Consider the following 23425-nt stretch of genomic DNA (forward strand, 5'->3'; position numbering starts at 1 on the left):
ACACTCCAAGCTCATCTAGTTTTTTACCCCCAAAGTAAGTCTGCTTCAGAGTTTCTTGCAGAGCTTTACAGAAAAAATTGTCAATGCATATACCAGCCTTATGTAGCTTTCCAAATTACACATAAGACAATATACTATTTATAAGATTATCTATCTTTTCCACGTATGTTATGGGTGAATTATGTCCCCTAAAACTCCTATGTTGAAGCCCCAACTCCTAGTACCTCAGAATGTGACTGTATTTGGAGAATCACCAGAGTGGTTCAGTCAGTTAAGTATCCGACTCCAATTCAGGTCATGATCTCACAGTTCGTGGGCTCAAGCCCCACATCGGGCTCTGTGCTGACAGCTCAGATCCTGGAACTTCCTTTGGATTCTCTCTGTCTCTCTGTCTGTCTCTCTCTCTCTCTGCCCCTCCCCTGCCCGCACTGTGTGTGTCTTTCTCTCTTTCTCTCATAATAAATAGACATAAAAAAAACCACGCACACAAAAACCTTTTTAAAAAGAGAGAGAGAGAAAAAAATGTGACTATATTTGGAGGTAATGGCCTTTAAAGAGGTAATTAAGGTAAAAAGAGGCCTTAGTGTTGCCCCTAATCCGATGTGACTGCTGTCCTTATCAGAAGAGAGAATTAAGATGTGAGAAGGACACCAGGGGCACACACGCACAGGGATATGTGAAGAGGCAGCCAAAGGGTGGCCATCTGCAAATAAAGGAGAGGTCTCTAGGACTTCCAGGCTCCAGAACTGTGAGGACATTGATTTCTGTTGTTTCCACCCCCCAGTGTGCAGTATCTTGTTATGGCAGCCTTAACAAACGAATAGAACATATCGGTATATGTTTGTGATATGTCCGTATCAGTGCTCCCACATCCACATTCCATCAAATCATCACGATTTCTTTAAACCCTGCCCTATTGGTTGACATTTACATCGACTCCAGGTTTTTGACTAACTCACACCAAAGCTGCAGTGAATATCCTTGCACTCTCTTGGTATAATTTTGTAAGCATATCTATAAAGCAAATTTCCAGAAGTTGATTTGCTGGCTCAGTGTATAAATGCACACATACTTAATTTTAATACTTACTGTCAAATTGCCTTTCAAAAGTTTCCACTTCCACCCAAGGTGTGTACAGATGTCATTTTCCCCAAACTCTTGCCAACAATAGATGTATCAATATATCAAGCTTTCAAATTTTTATCATTCCAATGGCTAAAAATCAGTGTATCATTCCGGTTTGTACCTATGAACAGCCTGAGCATCTTAGAGAGTTGTCAAGAGCTGAGACTCAGAGGCCAGCTCCTGAGCTTGAATTCTGGTGCTGCCATTCCTGAGCTGTGTGACACTGGCAAAGTTGCCTAGCCTGTCTATACATCAGGTTCCTCTTCTGCTAAATAAGGTAATAATGGAACCTACATCGCCATAGAGGTCTTAAAAGTATATCATGAGTGAAGAGATGCCAAATGCTTAGAACAACATTTAGGATACAATAATCTCCAAATTAATTATCATTAATGTTGTTAAAAACATAATAGTGCCTGTGTACTGATTATTTGTATTACTGTTTCTGTGAATGCCCTGTGTTATGGACTGAATGTTTGTGTCCCCCCAGAATTCATATGTTGAAGCATTAATCCTGAGTGTGGCTGAATTTGAGCTGAGGCCTCTAAAGGAATAATTAAGGTTACATGAGGTCACAAGGGTGGAGCCCTGGTCCAACAGGATTAGTGTCTTTATAAGAGAGACTAGAAAGATGGCTCTCTCCCCCTGCACTCATGCAAAGAAGAGGTAGAAAGAACACACAGCAAGACATGTAGCCACCTGCAAGCCAAGAGGAGAGGCCTCAGAATTAAACCACCCCTGCAGGCACCTTGACCCTGGACTTCCCAGCCTCCTGAACTATGAGCAATAAATTTCTGCTGTTTAAGCCACGAGGTCTGTGGTGGTTTGTTATGGCAGCCCTAGCAAATGATTATATCCTATTTGCATCTTTTATTCCCTTTCTATCCAACTAGTTTTTTTCTTATTGATTTCTATGAGTTCCCCTGACCCCTGCCACGTTCACTGGATTTATAAGCATAGACATGCTGATTACAGGACGCTGATGGTGCATGCTATTGGCTTCCATGTGGATCTCCCAACCAGGAGCTGAGCTGGATGTAGTAGAGAAGGACCTACAACCACTGTAGACAGAACGGGAATTGGGAAGAGCTTGTGGTAACATTTCAAGGCTAACCAGTCTAGATTTCAGGATGTGTGTTGTAAGTTCTGGTCCTCAACACCAGCACAAGTATGACATTCCGCAATCTCCTCCAAAGACTAAGAACAAGAACCAGGGAACCTTCCCTTGACTTTGGATTTTCTTATACATCTCCTCTATTAAAAATATGGAGGGTATCAGTTACTTCCCACCCTTGTTCATTTCCACATCAAAGTCTTGGTATTGAAATGTACTTTTTTTCAAATTTAAATCCAAAATGGTAATTTAATGCAGAGCAATTATAAGTAACAGATGCTGCAAGGTTTGCACTTTTTTGCTTCCACAAGATATATACACATTGGATCCAACTTTTTGGATATGATATCCAAACTAAGTTAGAGGCTGGAAATGAGAGATTGCTAAATTTAAACCCAAGTATGTTAGCTTTAGAATTGGAAAGTATGGGGAAATTGGGAAACCAGACACATAAAAACTGCACTCCATTTGACGGACAGCCCCACTTGACCGGCACATTGGACTCCAAAGGTAAGACAATGGGGCATCATGGTAGAGGCATAAACTTCAGAATTCAAGTGCCGTGGATCTGAAACACAGGCTTCACTCACCATATGATCTTGACCAGGGTAACTTACTCTCTAAGATTCAGTTTCCTCAGCTACAACATAAGAATAATGTTACCTACCTTACCGAGTTGTAATAAGTCAGGGACTGGAAAGTGCTCAGCTCCATGCTTGACATGTGCTAAGAGTTCTGCAAATGACTTAATACCTCTAAGGCTTTCAGTATCTGAACATTTTACTTCTAAGTTTTTCGTGATCCAGCCAATCCAGTTCCAACCAATCAACTGTGAAATGCTTACTGAGTTCTAAGTGCCCTACCCATAGCAGGAGTAAACGAGAAAAAGAAGACCTTCCCTAAAGAAGTCGAATGTGTACATATGAAATAGTGAACAATACAAGGCAGGGAAAAGCAAGTAAGTCAGACCATTCAGTGCCACTGGAGCCTGAGCCTGGAAGTGTTTGGGTGGAGTAGGAAAGAGAGTACTTTCAAATGGTCAAAGTGGAAGTCAGTCAGCAGTTCACCATTGCAAAGAACTAACCGTGGCCAGCCACTCGTTGACCATCTTCATGACCACAAAGCAGGGCTCCTTCCTCAGAGAGGGCATCCCAGGCACAGAGTGTAGCATTGCCGACTCAGCCCAGTTAAGTCCCTCAAGTTTTCTCTTGCTTGTGGCCTTGAGAGAGGGGGGTAGAAATTCCTTTTCTCTGAAGTACTTCATTGATAGATTTCCTGTGGCATTACTGTATGGTGTCATTCACTGTTCCTATGCATGTCTCCCTGACTAGTGATAAGTCTCACAGGGACAAGGAAGCTGCTTTCTTTTCTTTGACACCACCCCCCACCCCCACCCCCTGCCATAGCCAGGAGTTCTGGGCTCTCAGTAACTGTCACCTCCATGACCAATGACTAAAATAAAAACATGAATGAATGGAGTTCATATATTCTCCTGTATCTTTCTCTCTCTCTCTTTTTTAAGGTTATTTATTTACTTGAGAGAGAGAGCACCGAAGAGGGGCAGAGAGAGAGACACAGAGAGAGAGAATCCCAAGAAAGTTCCACATTCTCAGTGTGGAACCTGATGTGGGGCTCTAAGCCACAAAATTGCAAGATCATGACCCAAACCAAAATCCAGAGTCAGATGCTTAACCGATGACTGAGTCAACTCAAGTGCCCCCTTTTTCATGTATCTTATGTCAAAGAGCAGGACAGGTAGAAACAAGGCAAAATGAGAAGTGAGGAAATACAAACCAAAAACCAGCTCATGAGAAATGTGGACAGTGCTGACCAGGAATCTTTACAATGAGATTTCTATCACATCCTATATTCTTCATTTTCTCCATGGTTCTAGTTCCTGGCAATGAAGTTGCAAGAAGCAAAAGAGTATTCAGTTCAAAAAAAATGGAATTATGTTTTCAAAGGAAGCGCCAGAAGGCAGGAAGGGTGTTTTGGGTATCATTGCTACACAACAAGATGCCCCAAAACTTAGTGGTTTAAAATAGCAGTGTCTTCTCCCTCACATTTCTGTGGGTTGACTGGCCACATTCGGGCCCATCTAGTTTGGGGGTTTCTGTGTGGATGCACCCAAAGGACAGCTGGGCCTGGGGTCATCTGACGGCTCACCAGGGCTACCTCTCTGAGACGGCTCCTTCACAGAGATGCCTTCCTCCCTGGTCTCCCCACATGGGTTTCTCACGACCTGGTGGTCACAGAGGAGTCTCCCAGTGTTCATGGCAGCTGGCCTCTGAGAGTGGAGGCTACCAGGACATGAAAAGGGCTATGGAAATGCCAGGGTCACTTCCACCACATTCTACTGGTCAAAGCACTAATGGGGCTCAAGGGAGTATAGAAATGGACTCCACTTGTGACCAGGAGTAGCAAGCTCACATTTTAGAAGAACATGCAGAATGAAGATATGCCTGCAATCAATTTTGGAAAATACAATCTGCCACTGTTTACTGTTGTCCTCACTGATGCTGCTATCATTGTTCTTAAGAACCCCTGCTTGGCCAAACTAATGTGAGAAAATGCAGAAAACTCCTCAGGCCCCAAATCCCATTTCCAGGGTGTTTGATGGCTAAATGGCAGTGAGACACAGATGTTCCCTGAGACAAAGCCTCTCCCATGGGCTCTTGGTGCTCCTAACCAAGCCCTTCAGTAGCTGATGAAGTTCCTCTGTGTATATTAGACAGAGGTGCCCTTTCTTCCAGGTAGATGCTTGTAGGAGAGGAGAACTTTTCCCTTTTTCCCTTCTAGTTTCCTTGACTAGTCTAGTATTAAGTTGACATAAGACAGATTAATAGGAGAAAAACAAATTTCATATATGCAGGAGCCCCAAAGACAGTCAGGCAATTGAGACTTATATGCCATCCTGAGCCCAGGAGAAAGGGGCAGAGGTTTGAGTTGCCAAAGGGGAGGAAGATAATTCATAGGAAGATGAGAAGAGTTCAAATGTTTGATAGACAAATGTTTGCGGTGCCATGCAGATAAGTCTTTATGGTAAAAAGTTACTTTGGCATTAGCTCTCTCCTGGTGCAGTTCCTGTATCTAAATTCCTTCAAGACAGTTAAGCTCCTTGCATGCTTTTTTTTTTTTTTTTGTAGTTTTATGGTTTTATTAACACAAATACAATGTGCACATAAGCTGTCTATTCGTTTTCCTTGCTGCGCAGGCTGGCATTGGGATTGGTGACTCTGAGGGCCAGCTGGGCTGCTCGTTCCACAACGGCTTTGCGGTTCCTGGAGGAGACACTGTGAGCACTGTCTACACAGTAAGATCTGTTGCACATCAGCAGTACTTCAAGCTCCTTGAACTTGTGGACTAGGAACTTTTCGGAAGCCACTGGGCAGCATGTGCTTTGTTTTCTTGTTGCTCCCGTAACCAACGTTGGGCATCAAGATCTGGCCCTTGAATCTTCTTTGCACCCTATTGTCAGTGCCTCTGGGTTTCCACCAGTTGCACTTAATTTTGACATAGCGGTCTGACTGGTGCCAGATGAACTTCTTGGTCCTGTTTCTAACGATCTCGGGCTTCACCAGAGGTCTGAGGTCAGCCATGATGCCCAGTGACGGATAGCTGCTGCCTCCGCAGGAGTGCTGAGGAAGCCCTTGCTTGCTTGTCATCTCATTCATTCCCACGTGACCTATGAGGCGGGCACTAACAGTAATAATATAAAAAACAACAGCAAATAGTCATGCAGCACTTACTATGTGCCAGGCACTACTGGGGAAGGAAGGTAAACAGCTCTTCCTGAGTCTGTTGGGCCTGAATTGTCTTCAGCTCAAAAGAATCCACATGCCAAAGGGGCATACTTTGGGGCCGTGTATTCTGCTTCCCCTAGATGCACAGCTTGGGAAGGCAATACAAGCTGCCCCAGCTGGCAGCCTGCTTTGGACACACCCACAAGTACTTGCAGCTTCAAGGCCTTCTGGGAAAAACGGATAACTGAGTGAATGAATGAGCAAGAAATATCTTGCTTTCTTTTCAAGATGGCAGCCTGTGGAGTAGCTATGGAAGAGCAACAGGGCAACTGGATCAGAAGAAAGGATCCCCAAAGGCACTCAGCTCCCGATGGGCAGCTGAAATCCGTGCCTTGAGGTGACAGTGAGGAGGAGTGACGAAGCATTTGCAGCTGAACAGAATGCAATTCTATTACAGCCAGGAAACTGGAGCTGGTGGCAACTAGCTAATCTAGGAAAATAAAAGTAGAAGGGACCATGTTATTTATAACCTTAGTGAGGCAACACGGCCAAAAAAATATTGTCTAAAGTATTACCAAAGAACATAATTTTTCAGATACATAGTTACTTTTTCAGAAACATATAACTCACTAGGGTGATTTTAAAACACTGCCCTTTGCAGCCATAAATTACCATTTGTGGGTGTTTGACTTATCTGTCCGCTTATTAAATCAGGTTCCCCCCCACACTTCTTGCCGCAAGTTACAGCTATCAGTTTATGATTAAACTTTGGCAGGGTGTTAGCTCTGTCTCTGTGGTGGCTCAGAAAACTAACCAGCTGCAAGTAGAAATTTTTAGATTGCATGCCTTTAAAATTCCTTTTCATATAAACAAAAATTAATTATATATATATATATGTATATGTGTGTATGTGTGTGTATGTGTGTGTGTATATATATACATATATATGTGTGTGTGTGTATATATATATATGTGTGTATATATATATATATATATATATATATATATATATATATGTGTGTGTGTATATGTATATCCCCTTGCTCCAGTTATCAAAAACTTGGGTGACCATTCATTCAAAATGCCACAGCAGCCTCTATTCAGGCTCTTCCACAGCCACTATGGTCTCCAGCCCCCCAAAAAAGAATAACTTAAGCAGAAAAATGTGCTTTCCATAGAATCCATGGAGTATCAGTTTGCATCAGGTGAAGCAAAACCAGAATCCCCCAAGCCTCATGGATTTGGAAATCTACCAAGTCACTTCACTCTACCCACCCAGTACTTCTAGGTATGTAAAAATGTAAATATTTTATTTTATAGTTTATATGGGGTGTTTTATAGAGCAGAGAAATCAGAACACCCCTAACGTGACACCATAAACCCACCATGCTCTAATATCGCGCGGCTGTATTCCTCTCGTTTATTCCCCTTATCAGTGATTAAGGGCAGCTCCTACATGCTTGAAAGCTTTTGACATTCCTCACAGAAGATGCTGGAGAAAACTGGGTCGTTAGAGTAAGTGTGTGAACGTGCAAAACAAGCTTGAGAGCCCTCCCTCTCCTAAACTTGTAAACTTCACCTCGAGAAGTTCACACAGAGTTGAGTGCAGGCACCTCGCATGCTCACAGCACTGTGTTGTTGTTACCCTAAGAAAAGCACTAGCTGAAATGCATCCCGTGCCAGGCAAGGTCCTACACGCTCTCTGTCTCGTTGATTCTTACACAACCTATGCGGTAGGCACTAACAATAATAATATCCACGATAATAACAAATAGCCATGCAGTGTTTACTATGTGCCAGGCACTATTCTAAGTGCCCCTTGTGAATCAACCAATGTAATACTTACAACAACCTGGCAAGGGAGGTATACTAATAGTTTTCACCATTTGATGAGGAAATTGAGGCACAGGGAGCTAAAATAACTTGCCAAAGTTCATATAGATAGCAAGTGATGGAGTCTGATTCTGACATCAGGGCTCTTAACTATTATTCTACCCATTTCACAGATGAGGAAAGTAAGGCACAGGGAGACAATGTGACCTATGTTCCCAGACCGGGTCAATGATCAAATGGGATTCAGCACCAAGTATGCCTGGCTCCAGAGCCCGAGTCTTGTTGTGACTGACAAATTGACAGAGCAACCCAACTTCCTGTTAGCTGGCGAGTGACTCGCTGGGTTTTGCTCGCTGGCACAGCAGCTGCTCTTCGCCTCAGCCCCACCTACCCTGCCAGTAGTACCGAGCACCAGTCCAGGAAAGAACAGCTTTAAGCGAGGGTGCAATGCAGAGATGCCCGTTATATGATTTCAAACCCCTCCCTACACTTAAGGAGTCATCCTCTCGAATTTCAGCTCCGTCTCTGGCAGATGTAAAACTTTATGCTCCATCAATAATCTGTATCTCAAATGCCTTTACCAGACTTTTCCTCAGAGAGGGAAGAGAAAAGTAAGGCTTTTGAGGAGGGAGAAGAAAAGAAGGTAGCTTCAGACCTACCGGGTGCCCCAGCCTGAGGCTAATCTATGTCCACCTCTGGGATTCACAGGTATATAAACATACTTAATGAGCTACAGCAGGGGCGGTGGAGTAGGGGGGAGGGCTGGGCTGCCAGCAGGACATTTGCATAAGGGACTGAGAAGCCTCCTGGGAGAGCTCTCACCCTAACTGGGAAGAGGGTCAGCAAAGAAGCTTGGATCAGTGACAAAGCCTTAGTCATAGGGAAACAGATGTAGTTCTGAGTGAAGCTCTGGTGATTCTGTCATATTTGTCTCCATTCTGTATCTTAGAGAGGGGTGCTTGTGGAGAGATATTAGGAACAGCCTTATTTAAGTGGCGGTCAGACAACAGGAACTGGTTTGCTGCTCATGGAACATGGCAATTGATCCCCAGAGACTTCAGTTCATCGGTTCTATTATTGGGCAAGAGAGGCTACCCAGATTGGCAGTTAGTGAGGTGACAGTGATGGCATCCCATGACGTGGGGACCCTGTCCTGAGGAAGCACCCAGCACAGTGAAATGGGGTGGAGTAGAGTAACTAGAGCCAACAAAACCCACTTGTATGGTGTTCTCTACATTGCCCGGCCCATTAGAAGAGATCTGTGTGCCACAGTCTGCTGGACACAAGTAGGAAGACAAAGAAAAGAACCACGGGAAATTCTCACCCTGTCATAGCCCATTCCAATCTTTCAATTATTCATTCATTCATTCACTCATTCATCCAGCAAGTTTTTACTAAGCACCTATTATATCTGACACAGATAATGAGGGCACAGCTATTTACAAAACAGCCATGTCTCCAGACACATCCCTCCATGCTCCCTCTCACTCCCTGCCTTTAGCCATATTAGCTGTCCTTCAGGTCTTTCCTTCACTTGGACTCCATATTTACCATTCCTGCTGCTTAGAACACGTCATCCAATGATCACGTGGTTGGCCTCCCTTTGTCCTTAGTCTCTAGTTAGAAACTACCTGCTTGGAGAAGACTTTCTGGCTACCCTATTAAGTGGGTCCCTGTTATTCCCTCTCACATCACGTATCACAGATGTGTAAGTACATAAGAATTATGCAAGAATGTGGTTGTGTGTTTCCCTGTTTTTTCATCCCCTAGAATGGAAATTCTACTTCATCCCCCATGTCAGCTCAGTGCCTGGCAGACAGAAGAAAATCTACAAATATTTGTAGAACAAATGTTATTGAGTGGACCCCATTTTATACAGTCACACAATGGTAAATGGCTGAACTGAGGATTCAAAGTGCAGACACACCGATGACATGTTATGAGCAGATCCATCCTATCACATCACCTCAAGAACCTCCCAGTTTAGTCGCAAAAGAGACACATACATAGTAAGTAGCATCATATGGCTCATGCTGCAATAAAGGTCCATCGAAAGTGCTGTGAAAACACAGAAGACAGTCTGATTAATTTGGCTAGGGAATAATGAAAAACTTCCAAAGAGATGACATCTGAACAGAACTTTGAAGGAGGAGTGGGGCTGCAGAGGTGCAAAATGGCACGGTAGAATCCTTCATCTTACCCCCATCACTAAGTGTGGCTTATTCTGGGCAGCACGCAAAGTTTCTTCATTCATTCATTCAATAGGACTCGAATGGCACTGAGCGAAACAACATGGTCCCTGCCTTCTGAGAGAAGTGGATAAATGAGGATGGTTAGCCTAAAGGGTTCATGGACAAAATGTTGACAAGGAATCAGAGGCCAGATCATGGACGGCACACTGAGGAAAACCAAGGTGCCCCTGTTTACAAATGGTTTACAACATGTGAGTGATGCCATCTGAGATCACCAGCCATCAGTCTGCCTGCCTGCTGCCCACAGATACTTGAAAGAGCCCAGCAAAGATCATCTGCCCTTGCCTAAACCAGAGGAACCACCCAGATTCCTCTGGGAATAAAGGTTAATTTATAAATAAAAGGTTTGTTGTTTTAAGCCACTAAGTTTTGGGGATGGTTTGTTGCTAAGTAAAAGCTAAATGATCAGTATATGGTGGTACAGTGCTAGACACTTTTGGGGAGGCACGAAAAAAAAGAGAAGACCTTGCCTTTGCTTACCTGGGTCCATCTTACAGTCACATATTTACAGCCGTTTCCTTATAGGAACATATATACATATATAAATATGAGATGGGATGGACACAAATGAGCTCTCCAGAGAGGCACCAATGTCTGCTTTGACAGTGTGCAGGACAATAAGATGAACTTTGCTTGGGGGAGGGGAGAGCCTGGGATCAGAGTGTAGAGACACAGGTACAAGGTCATCAGGGGGAATGAGAGCCTCCAGGTGGTGAGAAAATCCTGTTTAAAAACCCAGGAAGTGGGAAAATAGTAAGTAATCTGGGATGCTCAGCTTGAACATTTCTCGATTCCAGCCTCCGTCTCTCCTTAAGTCAATCTTCCCTCCCCCAGTAAACTGCTTCAGGAGGTATGAGTTTAGACCTCACTTCTTCCAGGAAGCCTCTGCTATGGACTGAATTCTATGCCCCCCCAAATGTCTATGTTGAAGCCCTAAGCTGAAACGTGATGGCATTTTGAGATAGGGCTTTCAGGAGCTAGTAAGGTTTAGATGAGATCATGAGGATGGGGCCTTCATGTTGGGTTTAGTGCCCGTATAAGAAGAGACACCAGAGAGCTTCTCTCTCTCTCTCTCTCTCTCTCTCTCTCTCTCTCTCTCGATCCCTCTCTCTCTGCCATGTGAGGACACAGTGAAAAGGCAGCCCTCTACAAGCCAGATAGAAGGCTCTCACCAGAAACCTAGTTGGCCAGCACCTTTATCTGGGACTTCCTGCTTCCAGAACTATGAGAAAATACATCCCTTTGTCTAATCCACCCAGCTCTAGTATTTTATTAGGCAGCCCAAACTGACTAAGACACCTTCTTGACATGCTCACCTCCACATCTGTACTCAGCTCTCTCCTCTGTATTTCCTCCCTGAAAGCACTTCCCACATGCATTGTGACTATCTTCCCTTGTCTGTATCTCCCATTAGACTATTTTCTCTAAGAGGGAAGGGACATTGTCCATTTCTTATATCTGCTTTCTTATCTCTAGTGCCTAGCACAGTGGCACATTGTAAGTGCTCAGTAGATGTTTGCTGAATATGTGTTCCAAATGTGTCCTACTATATGGCATCCCAAAGAATACATGAAAATATAATATTAGCTAATTCAAGATTTGGCTGCAGAAATAACTCATACTCCTGCCCTTCTGCAAAATTTGCTATTTCTCTGTTATTCCAATTAAAAGAATTGATTTGGGGGCATCTAACTTTGTTGTTTATAAAGACAATATATAGCTTGCAACCTAAGCCGAATCACTGATGGAATATTTTGTCTGATGATCCAGAACAGCCTGATCTCTGAATATTCCAGGTGGTTTTCTGCATCCTTTATAAATATTCCCTATTTATTCATTTGTGTATACAAATTTCACAGAACACTCCCAGGGTGTCTGCTTCTAGAATATTCACTAACCTTTATATCAAGCTTCCTCAGTCCCCTACTTTTTTTTTTTTTTTTTTCTGACTAAGAAACTGAAACCCGGAGTGCCTGGGTGGCTCAGTCAGTTAAGCATCTGACTCTTAATTTCAGCTCAGGTCATGATCTCATGGTCATGAGATTGAGTCCTGGATCGGGCTCTGCTCTGACAGCGCAGAGCCTGCTTGGAATTCTCTCTCTCCATCTCTCTCTGCCCCTCCCCACTCCAAAATAAAGAAACTTAAAAAAAAGAAAAAAAGAAACTGAGACTCAATAAGGCTAAATGACTTGCCCAAGATCATCAGATAGCAAGAGAGAAAAGGCTAGAACCCATGTCATCTACTTACATGTCTAGAATTTGTTGGGATTTTTAAAATGGGAAATATACAGAATTCAGAGAGCCCTTGATCTAAAATATAGGACACATGTATCTTTCTGTTATAATGGCTAAATATATAAAACATAAATATTTAGAAGTTTCTATATAAGAAAGGGAAGAAGGGAAGTCCAGTATTTGTTACCAGCAGCTCTCCATCTACATTGAAGTATGTTCTTAAAAAAGATAGAAACTGAGTGTCAATGTCCATTCTCTAACATCTTACTGATGTCAGCACATGACAATTAGGGCTGTACCAAAAGGATGCCACCATGCTGTTGTGATCTTTTCTCTCTACACTGGTATAAGATCAGTGACTAGATCGGCCAAAATTTCAGAACAAGGCAGCCTGTCCCTAATATTCCTGGCAGCAACAATGTCCCTGGCTTTCCTTTCTTCATAGAGCTGGGTTCATTGCCAAGCACTTCTATCAGATAGGGTGAGGAGACTTCTTCTTAGTCAGATGCCTCCCTCCCTCCTCCAGCTGCCTCTCTTGTGTCCTTCTTCTCACAGTAAGTGCCAGGAAGCAGCTTTCTTATGTGAGGACTCACAGTCGTAAGACATTCATCCTTTGTTCAATTCAGCCAATAGTTATTACTGCTTGAGTCTTGTGGACTAGATTATCCAATTTTGGTCAGATTTGAGAAGCAAAGCATACAGATGACCAAAAATACTATGGAACAAATTGAGACTAAGTGGTCGAATAAAATGATGCATGGCCAACCACCAGCACATGGCCTGGCATGTTTTCAACATGCCTGCCTGTACTCTAAGTGTCAGCACACCCAACTCTGTCATAGCCTCACCTCTTTGTCTACACTGTCTCTTCATTGGTGATCTCATCCAGTTCTGGGCTCTAAATGACCCCAATATCTCCACACCTCCCAAATTTACAGTCTAGCCCTGACCTCCCCTCTGAGCTATGGAGTCATATATAGAACTGCCTACCTGATGAGATCTTGGCTTGTATCTCTTGCAGGCAACCCCAACCTCTGCATTTCCAAAAGAAAGCTCATGATTTCCTGCTCTGCTTCCAAAATCTGCCCCTCCTCCATCTCAGTAAAAGGAAGTATCATCCATCCAAAAACCCAAGAGACATCCCCAATCACTCCCTTTCTCTTCCCCTCCCTGCCCTTTCCATATACACATCCAATTTGTCACGTAGACCCATAGGCACATTCTCCAAAATGCCAGGAGTTGGATAATTTATATCCACCTCTCTGGTTACTCTTCTATCCAGACCACCATTATCTTTTCCCTGGACTACAATAAAATAGCAGAATGGGTCTCCCTGCTCCCATTCTTGCCTTCCCATGATCCACTCTCCACAAAGCAGCCAGAGTAATATTTTAAAACAAAACTCAGATCATCTCACTCCCTTGTGTGAAAAATCCCAGTGGCTTCCCTGCACTTAAAATACAGTTCAAGCTTCTCGTTCTGCCTCTGTGTCTATCTAAGCTCCTACACTGACCAGTTGTCAACTACTCTGTCCCAGCCACTTGCCTGCTTTCTCACTAGCCCTAGCCTCTGTCTTGGTCTCCTTTCTGTCTTTCCCTTTTGCAATGTAATGTAACCACTTTATCGTCTTTAAAAAAATGTTGAGGATTATATCTACTATATTTATCTACTTATATCTATGTATTAGAACTTTAAGAAAATTTTAAAACATTTTATTAATGATTTAAACTAACAGTAATGAGGCCATTACATGTTAAATATATAAGATATATTTTATGAAAAACAACTATGTTTTTCAAAACAAACAAAAACATTAGTGATAAGAGTGACATTGTTTTACATATTTACAAATCTCTTACCTGTCTGACTAAAAAACAGACATCTACATTTTCATATCTGCTTCTGCATTTAATCTGTTGTAATATCACACTTAATACAGCATGAGAGAATGAGACATGAGACATTAAAACCATGAGAGAATGAGACATCCTGACCCCCTTGAAAAGATCTCAGGAACTCTTGAGTGGTCTTGGGACCATACTTTGAGAGCTATTGCTCTAGCAACACAAACTGCCTATAATTTATTACACATACAGTGCTTTTGTTCACAAGGCTGAGAGTTCCATTCCCACCCCATCCTTCACTGGTAGACTATACCTTTTCTCATAGGACCCAAATAATGCTTCTTCCAGGTTAAGTTATATGTTCTTCCTCTGGTTTCTGGTAGCACTTTTTTTTTCTCACACTGGCTCTTATTCTCACCACACTCACAGTGCCCTGTCACACTGGATTTAAATCTCTGTCTAGGAGTCGTTCAACCCTCCACACTGTGAGCTACCTGAGGATGAAAACCATGTTCTATCCATCTCTGTGGCCCCATATAAATAGTATGCTATAAATGTTTATTGAATTTTAAAGTAAATGAATGCCTTCCTCTGGCAATATGAGCACCAGCATCAGAGAAGAGAAAACAGGGAGTTAGGTGCATAGCACCTATTATACACTTTGCTTCCACCCGGACCAGTCCCAAAGACCCTTACCACTCTGCCCAACCTTCAGGATTTCTGATTTTGGAGAGTGCTAAGTAGTCACTAAGCAGAATAAATGCTTGCAGCCCCTTAGAAGCTTGAGTCTCCAGGTCTTTCCAGATGCACTGTTGTGTTCTCTGGATTACATGTGAGGGTCAGAGTCCTCAGTATACAACACATATTTATGTCCTCCATTTGCCTTGCAGCCCTGGCTTAAAGGAACAAGAAGAGAAACATGGAAATCCAATGATGAAGAATTGGCTACATGTCTATAGCTGGAATTTGCATAAGGTCTCACCTCATACAATTTTTTAGAGAACATCAATGAACTTCACCAGCAATCCTGTTGAGTTGCTTCCAGACAAATGTGGAAAAGAAAGATAGGGCAATTGCTTTGATCCAATCATTTATATTTAGGGCTGTATTTATCAGGTTGAGTGACTGGACCTCTCCCCACCAAAGGGCAGCTCAGCTGATTGAACTGCATGTCTCAGAATCCACTGTCAGGTCTATAAGAAAGAGAAGACTCAGCCATGTCAGTCCTCACAAAAATAATATACCTATCTGTACTTGTCCATTGTCCATAAAAACACTGAATGGGATACACAAAAACATAAATTATATTACAGGTGTAAAAGTGTGGGCAGAGGAGCAATGCCAGCTATGGCAGCGATGAGACTAAGACCTCTAACTACAGGAACCATAACTGACCAAGGGATACAGCTCTGAAATCCATTGTTGCATCTGTGCTCAGGCCACACTTCCCATGGGCTGCTTCCCATCAAGGACATCAAAGCCAACATATTTCTGGGGGCTGACTGTCAAAGACTCACCAACAGCCTTGCTAGGCTCTCCTAAGGCTGCACAGAAGTTTGTAAAATTTTAACCCATTTTAACCCAACCTTCCCTCCCTCTCTCCTTCACTTGGAGTCTGACTTGCAACATGGTCTGCTAAGTCTCCCAAGGTTTTCCAGCTCCCTCCCCATTTTCTCTAACAGGCATCTCTCCTAAGAGAATTCCTACACATTTAATCCTGTCTTGGCATCAGCTTCTTGGGGAATCTGGACTAACATACCAGGCAACATCAGATACCATATTCATGAAAGAGCACCAAACTGGAAAGTAGGAGACCCAGATCATTGTCCTAGCTCTGTCTTTTCCTAGTTGTGTCATTTCCTCATTTGCCAAATGAATTTGCTGGATATCTCAATTGATGACTTCAACATCTTGGATTCCATAGCTCCTGTCCAGCCATTTATGACCACAGGGGTTCCTAGCATCCCAGCATGGTGATATCTCAGATGGATGACATTCATCTCAGATGAGTCACATTTCCATACACTGCCCTTGACCAAGAGAGAACCAGGAGGTGGCCAAGCCCTCAGCAAGTAGTGTTGGGGGTGTCTTTGGGCTGGGCCCTCCTAGAGAGCCAACTGACTGCAACATACATTTTGTAGTCCAAATTGCTGAGTGACTAGCTCACCTTGAAACTAGAGCATCGGTATGCTACCCAACTTGAGGAGATTCTACTCCCCTCAGGAAGAGATAAGATCTGCCCCTTTCTGAGCCCCTAGGACCTTGTGTCAGACCTTTCTCCAAACACTTAGCACACGGACCTCACAAAGACCTTGGGGTAGGCCAGCTATAAGTTAAAATCATCAGTGTACCAACAAAAGGTTATATCATTTAGGACTAGTATGGCCACCTGTGAGAAGAAAGCCCAAATTAACAGTGGCTTCAACACTCTAGGTTTTGTTCTCACACACACAAAATAGGACTGATGGGGGAGTCCAGGTCCTAGAGTCCAGGGTATATGGACACCGGGGCGGGGGGCAGGGGTGGGGTGGCGGGCATGATGGTACTATGTCCTGGGAGAAGTGGGAAAGAATTTGAGGGGAAAAAAGTTAACAGAAAGATGCAGCGCACTGTACAGATCCTTTGCCCTCATTCACTACCCTGCTCAAGAGTATTTCAGAATTTGGAGCCCTTACATCAACATGGCTGTAACACACAAATGCATAGATGAGCATCTCCTCCAGATTGATGTTAAGGGATGTAAAACTCTTACATCTCTTGCTGGGCCAGTTTAGCTTTATTCCCTTCTAAGTGATGCTTGTTAATAAGTTGGCATTCATCTTGCTCTTGTGAGTTTATTTTATCACAGACTCTCTGAGGGGGGAAAAAAAACATTGCAACTTACCACAGTAAAGTAAATATCACAAGATAAATGACAATGTTGGAATGGAAACCACTTAGGGCCTCAGAATGGTCAGTTGCAAACAGTTTCTAGACTATTAGCTGTTAAAGGTTATGCCTTATGTCATCCAAAAGGGTTTTCCCCTAGATTTATAACATGGTCTCGAGGAAGATTTATTGCCATCTTAATTTTTCCCCCATTTTAACTTTGTGAACCGTCAGCCTGGAATTCCTTCTAAGTTATTTAAGAATGAGGAGTCACTGTTTTTTTTTAAGAAATGCTTGTGGTACATTTTCTGCGATGTTAGTATCCCTATTACGAATCAGCTTATAATGCCCTTGAGTAGGAAGCAAACCGTCCTCCATTTCCCTCTCCAGTTTCACTCTGTAACATTTTTCAGCCTGCTCTCTGTCCCAGGAAACTGACCTATAAAGTCACAGAAAAAGCTCTCTTGCCTTTGGCTTCCAGGTGGGGATAGACACAGGGAGAACTGGCCAGATGTTGAAGAGAGGGAGGACTTGGCACTGAGGCATTTATTCCTCCCAAATCCCTCCTCTGTGCTCCATGGCTGGCTGTACTCTGGACGCAAAGTTGCAGCTCCTGCCAGGGAGACCTCTCCTCACAACTCTGTCTCCAAGCTCCAGTAACCACTTCCTCCCTCTTGTATCATTTGTTCACAGATTTCCATTTTCTCTCTCAAGGCAGATTATAACCCCCACCCCACTGATTTTGGACTTGGTCATTTGGCTTGCTTTGGTCAATGGCACGTAAGCAGCTGTGACCCTCTCTTCAGAGCAGAAGCATTTTGTGCACTCTTGCCTGGTTTGGTTCTGCCCTTCTTATTCTGCCCTCCATCATGAGAACAGCATGTCTCAGTAAGAGACTAACATAGGCCTGGGTTCTCCAATGAGAGCGAATGTGTAGCTAAGCCCACTTGAGTGCAACTGAGCGCAGCTGAGCCCAGGAGAGTCAAGCAGAAACACAGCCAGCTCACAGCCCTCAGGTAATAAGCACAAGAAAGGCATATTTGTTGCCATAAGCCACTAAGATATTGAGGTTGTCCGTTATCACAGCAAAAAATCAACTGATACGCTCTTGCTGGCCTTTGGAGTCTCGAGGCATTACTGGCACCTGCTGCTACTAGGTTTGGACATTGCTATAGCCCTTGTGGTATCCCCAGCCTTTCCTAAGCCTTTATAAATACCTCCTTTCTTAAAGACTCCTCAATTTACCCAATATGATTATGTCATCTGTTTCTTGCTGAGACCCTGACTGATACATGCCCTCTTTAGAGCTGAGAAGAAACCACAAAGAGGTCTGATACAGGGTCATGTCTACCAAATTCTAAGAATAAATAATAATAAGGAGAAAAAGAAGGGTGGGAGGGAGGAAGAAGAGAAGCAGGAGGAACAAAGAAAAAGGGAGGAGGAGGGAAAGGAAAAGAAGAGGAAGAAGAGAAATAATGGAGGAGAAGGAGGAAGGAGCAATGACTGAGGGTTTACTCTGTATTAGACACTGTGCTGAGAGCTTACAGATGATCTCAGATAGATCCAGAAACCATGGGTTCTGTGAAAGAAGCTCCACTGAACTGCCAGGATGAGCCTCTTGGCATGCTGGGACTCTCCACCACAGTGCAAAAGAAAGCGAATCCTGGGGCTCTCCTCCGAGTCAGGAATTTATATATAAGTTCCCATTGTCTCCCGTGACTTTATTTCTGCTTCAAATTGTCCTCACCGAAGTGACAGTTGAAAAGAGGCCTCCACCTTGAACCCCCCCATCACATGCTTTCCACGCACCATCAGCTCTGCAGCATGAGAAATGGCCACTTACAACGATCACCACATTATCTACGGTGCTGCGGACTCCACTGTTGGATAGCGCCAATCCTCAATTCCTTTCGGTTTCACATCCTTGCCTGCAAAGGCTTCCAGTCGCTAGTACATCTGCCAAACTCCTTCGCCTTCAAAGTGCAACCCCCGCCTCTCTTGAGAAGTCTTGGCTGAGCTGGGCTGAATGGATGGTTGACTGTAAACACTGTAGCACTCAAGCTCCTAGGCTGAGTCCCAGCCTTGAGACTGACCAGCTGTGTGGCCATAGGCGAGTCACTTCACTCCTCTGTGGCTCAGTTTCCTCATCTGCTTGATTCAGTTTAAATACTGACGACTAAGCCAAAGAACATCACAGCCCTCTGGACCCAATAACGTAACAATGCCTACCTCACAGGGTTGTTTTAAGAAATAAATGTGCTACCCTCTGTGGAGAGCTCAGAACAGAGTTGGTGAGTGGTGAGTGTCACTGAAATGTGTGCTATTATGTGCAGTTACCTTAGCTTCTAAAAACTGTCCTAATTAGCTCTGTCTTTCCAGATAGACTTGAATGAAGTCCTAGAGGGAGGGATTCTGTGTGTCTTACTCATCTTCATATCCCTAGCTCCTTGCTTGGTACGGAGTAGGTTTCTGGGAAATATCTCACGTCTGCTAGTTGTTTTGAGCCTCACTCAGCCTCTCCCGCTGCCCCACACTTGGGCTGGCTCCACCAGCCTCCTGGGGAAACAGAACATGTCAGACCCCTTTGAGGTATGACAGACCATGCTGATCTGATGACAGCTAACCCACCCAGGCACAGTCTTCCCTTCTGGAGACAAATCATCACCCTGCTACTTTAGCAGCTCCTGGGTGGATCACGCTTGCCGTGGTCCTGCAGAGGCCAGGAACAAAACACATTAGAGTGCACCAGGACAGATGAGGACAGTGGCAAGCAAGCAAATGTGTGCCTGACCGAAGAAGGTAGCTCCTGCTCACCTCCAGCTCATCACTGCCAGAAATGTCTCCTGGTCTGATGGTGCCACATCCTCTGAGGTTTCAAGAGAAGCCACATGCTTACGGGCCATCTCCTGATGTTTAAATACTTGTGACAAGGTCCAAAGGTTTAAAAGTATTTTGGAGATCAAATAACACACATCTAGAAAAAAATATATAAATATGTGAGATGATAGATGTGTTCATTAACCAGATGGAGGGAATCCTTTTACCATATATATGTATATCAAATCACCACAATGTATGCTTTAAATGTCTTACAATTATATTTGTCAATTATACTTCAGTAAAGTTGGAAAAAAATAACACACATCTGCACCAGTTAGCAATTTATGATTTAATGGCAGTAGCTACCAACCAGCCCTAGGTACAATCTGAGTCCACAGCACCTACTTCCTAGCACAGGACCCGACCTCAGGTCCAGAGATAACAGTTTGATAAGCTAGTTCTGAAAATAGCTTGGTTCTGCACTCAAGGTGCTTATTCTGTTCTGTGGCATATAGCCCCTCCCAGAAAACCCCAATGATTTTATTTACCTTTGTTCACAGCCCCATTTTTCTCTCACTCTTTATTTTGCTAAGTATTTACTGAGCAACTACTATGTCCTAGATTTTAGAAACTAGGGATGTAGCACTGTACATGACAGATGATCTCTTCCCTCAGAGAGCTTACACTTCCAAATATTAGTGTCTAATTCCTGATTTTTAAATGTTGATAACTCAATAAAAAAGATTAAAAGCACTCTATGAACCCAATATATTTGTTCAAATCTACAATCTCAAAAATATTTCCTGAAATCCTAATACATGAAAAAGGTGGGAAGATAGATTTTTCCATGGAAGATATAATCATAAACATCCTGGAGCTTCTTGCGATAGGGTAGCATAAAAACCCACGAAAAGGGTTATAGAAACAAAATAGGTTTTGCTTTGTTTAATCCAATATTTCCCATTTACTTCTCCAAGGAACTCTTCTTCCCTTGAATGCCAGTTAATTTTTGATGCATATCAAATCATCCCTGAAGTGACATTTTATTTTCTTAATTTTAATTTTAGTATATTTTTTTAAGAATTCTTTTTTAATTTTATTTATTTTAGAGAGAGAGAGTGAGCAGGGGAGAGGGGCAGAGGGAGAGAAAGAGAATCTTAAGCAAGCTCTGTGCTCAGCACAGAGCCCAAAGAGGGGCTCAATTCCATGACCCTGGGACCATGACCTGAGCCAAAATCAAGAGTCAGATGTTCAACCGACTGAGACATCCTAGTGCCCCGAAGTGACATTAAAAAAAATATTTTTTTAATGTTTACTTATTTTTGAGAGACAGTGAGAGACAGAGTGCAAGGTGGGCAGGGGCAGAGAGAGAAAGAGACACAGAATCTAAAGCAGGCTCCAGGCTCTGAGCAAGAGTTCAGCACAGAGCCTGATGCAGGGCTTAAACCCACGAACTGTGAGATCATGACCTGAGCTGAAGTCGGACGCTTAACTGACTGAGCCACCCAGGCGCCCCACCAAAGTGACATTTTAGACAAATATTTATTTATTTTGAGAGAAAGAAAGAGGGAGATGGGGGCAGGGAGAGAGAGGGAGAGAGAGAATCCCAAGCAGCCCTGCCTTGTCAGCACAGGGCCAGATGCAGGGCTTGATCTAACCAACTGCAAGATCATGACCTGAGCCAAAATCAAGAGTCAGACCCATCCAGACATCCCCTAAAGCATCATTTTTAAATAATAACCATTGATTTGGTTGGTGATTCTGCACATCAATAATTTGGGCTAGGCCTACATGGATGGTTCCCATCTCACTTGAGCTTGTTCATGGGACTGTGGTTACCTGCCAGGTGGGCAGGTGGCTGGTTGATCTAGGATGGCCTCAGTGGGAACAACTTTTCTCTCCTCCATGTGATCTCTCATCTCCTAGGAAGCTAGTGCCAGTGACTGGACAGGGTTCCATAGAGCACGTGGAAGCGTGACAGGCCTCTTGAGACATAAGCTCAAGACTGGGACAGTATCACTTCTTCTGCATTCTAGGGACCACAAAGCGAAGCAGAAGGCTGGTCGGTGCAAGTTCAAAGCAGGGAAAAATGCATTTTCATCTCTTGATGGCAGAAGCTGCAAAGTCACATTGCAAAGGACATGATACAGGGAGGAGTAAAGAATTATGGCCGTGTTTACCCTCTACTATATCACACCATATGTGTAGACAGGTCTTGACATTTTGTGGAACCCATATTGGGAAACCCTCATCTAACTCATTTTCAAATGAAGTTTTGATATATAACTATTCTGCTTGGGGCCAGTAGTTTTCAACCACACCCAATAACAGCTTAAATATTCTTCCACCCTATCTGCTCTAAAACACATGTGAAATAACCCTGTGCACAAAAGAAATACATAATCCTCAATTCTTTTCTGTTGGAAAACATTTTGGTCTGGCTGATAGCATTCCAAATAAGCAGACGTATAACTAAGGGAAGATGCAGTGAAGAAACATAAGAGCTTATTTTCACATTGTGCTTATTTAAAAAAAAAATTAATGGAACACAGCTCAGGTTCATTATTGTATCATTTCTCTCAAAGGTTTTATCCAAATTTAATATATGATCTGAAGATCGAGGAAAGTATAACTCTGACTCAGGAGGAAGGGAAACGATATAACATGTACTGACTGCTAGATATGTACAGCCATATGTCTATAATCTCCCTTGATCCTCAACAACTGTGAGAGTAAGATACTATTGCCTTCATTTTACCAATGAGGAGTCAAGGTCATGGAGGCTAGGTAACCCCACAGTGACACAGCTCCTAATCTCACTACTGCATACTCCTGCCCCAGTACAGACCACAAGGCACCAGCCATGCACGTGCCATGTCCCAGACCACAACTGTCCTCGGGGTGGTAAGCCTCATGGATACCTGCTAGCTGCCTGTGGTCAACCATGCTGATACTCAAAAGCATCTGATGCTCTTCTTGGAGGACTATTTATTTCCTTGCCCCACTGGCAGCAGACTTGGCCATGGGAATTGATTTTTGCCAGACAAACATGAGCAGAAGAGATGTGTGACACTTCCAAGCAGAAAAGTCAGCTTAGAGTTCACCATGCTCTGCTTCTCTTACATTGCAAACAACACAACTCTCAAGGTCGAGGCTGTGCCATCAGCCTGGGTCATGGAGTGATGCCAACCACAATGAACATGCAGCATGACTGCAAGATAAAACGCTAGCTCATAGGTCACCAAGCTGGGGTCACTCGTCACTATGGCATGACCTAGCCTATTCAGGCCTCTGAAACTCCAGTGGGCAGATCCATCGCCTGACATGGGACAGTATCACTGACATTTGTGATGTTTTTAAATGTCTGATAAATCCTAGAGCGGGCCAAACGTCTGCATTCGGGTTGAGTTGGGTTGGAATCCTGACCTTGCCATCCTTGCCCTGCGCCATTTTGGCAAGCGGTGTAGCCTTTCTTAGCCTTCATTCGCCCATGTCATATAAATGAGAGTAATAAAGCCTGCCACGTGTATATTTGAGGTGAAGTCTAAGTGAGATAACAGAGGTAGAGGCCCTTGCTCTGTCTCTGGTACT

General features: G+C 43.5%; 1 pseudogene; it reads right to left on the bottom strand.

Moving 5' to 3' along the window:
• Window positions 1-5429: 5429 nt before the first annotated feature.
• LOC132664827 (large ribosomal subunit protein eL32 pseudogene) lies at window positions 5430-5852 on the bottom strand (annotated as a pseudogene).
• Between the last annotated feature and the right edge of the window lie 17573 nt (window positions 5853-23425).

Source organism: Panthera onca, chromosome F2, assembly GCF_046562875.1.
Source record: "Panthera onca isolate mPanOnc1 chromosome F2, mPanOnc1 haplotype 2, whole genome shotgun sequence".
NCBI classification, from domain to species: domain Eukaryota; kingdom Metazoa; phylum Chordata; class Mammalia; order Carnivora; family Felidae; genus Panthera; species Panthera onca.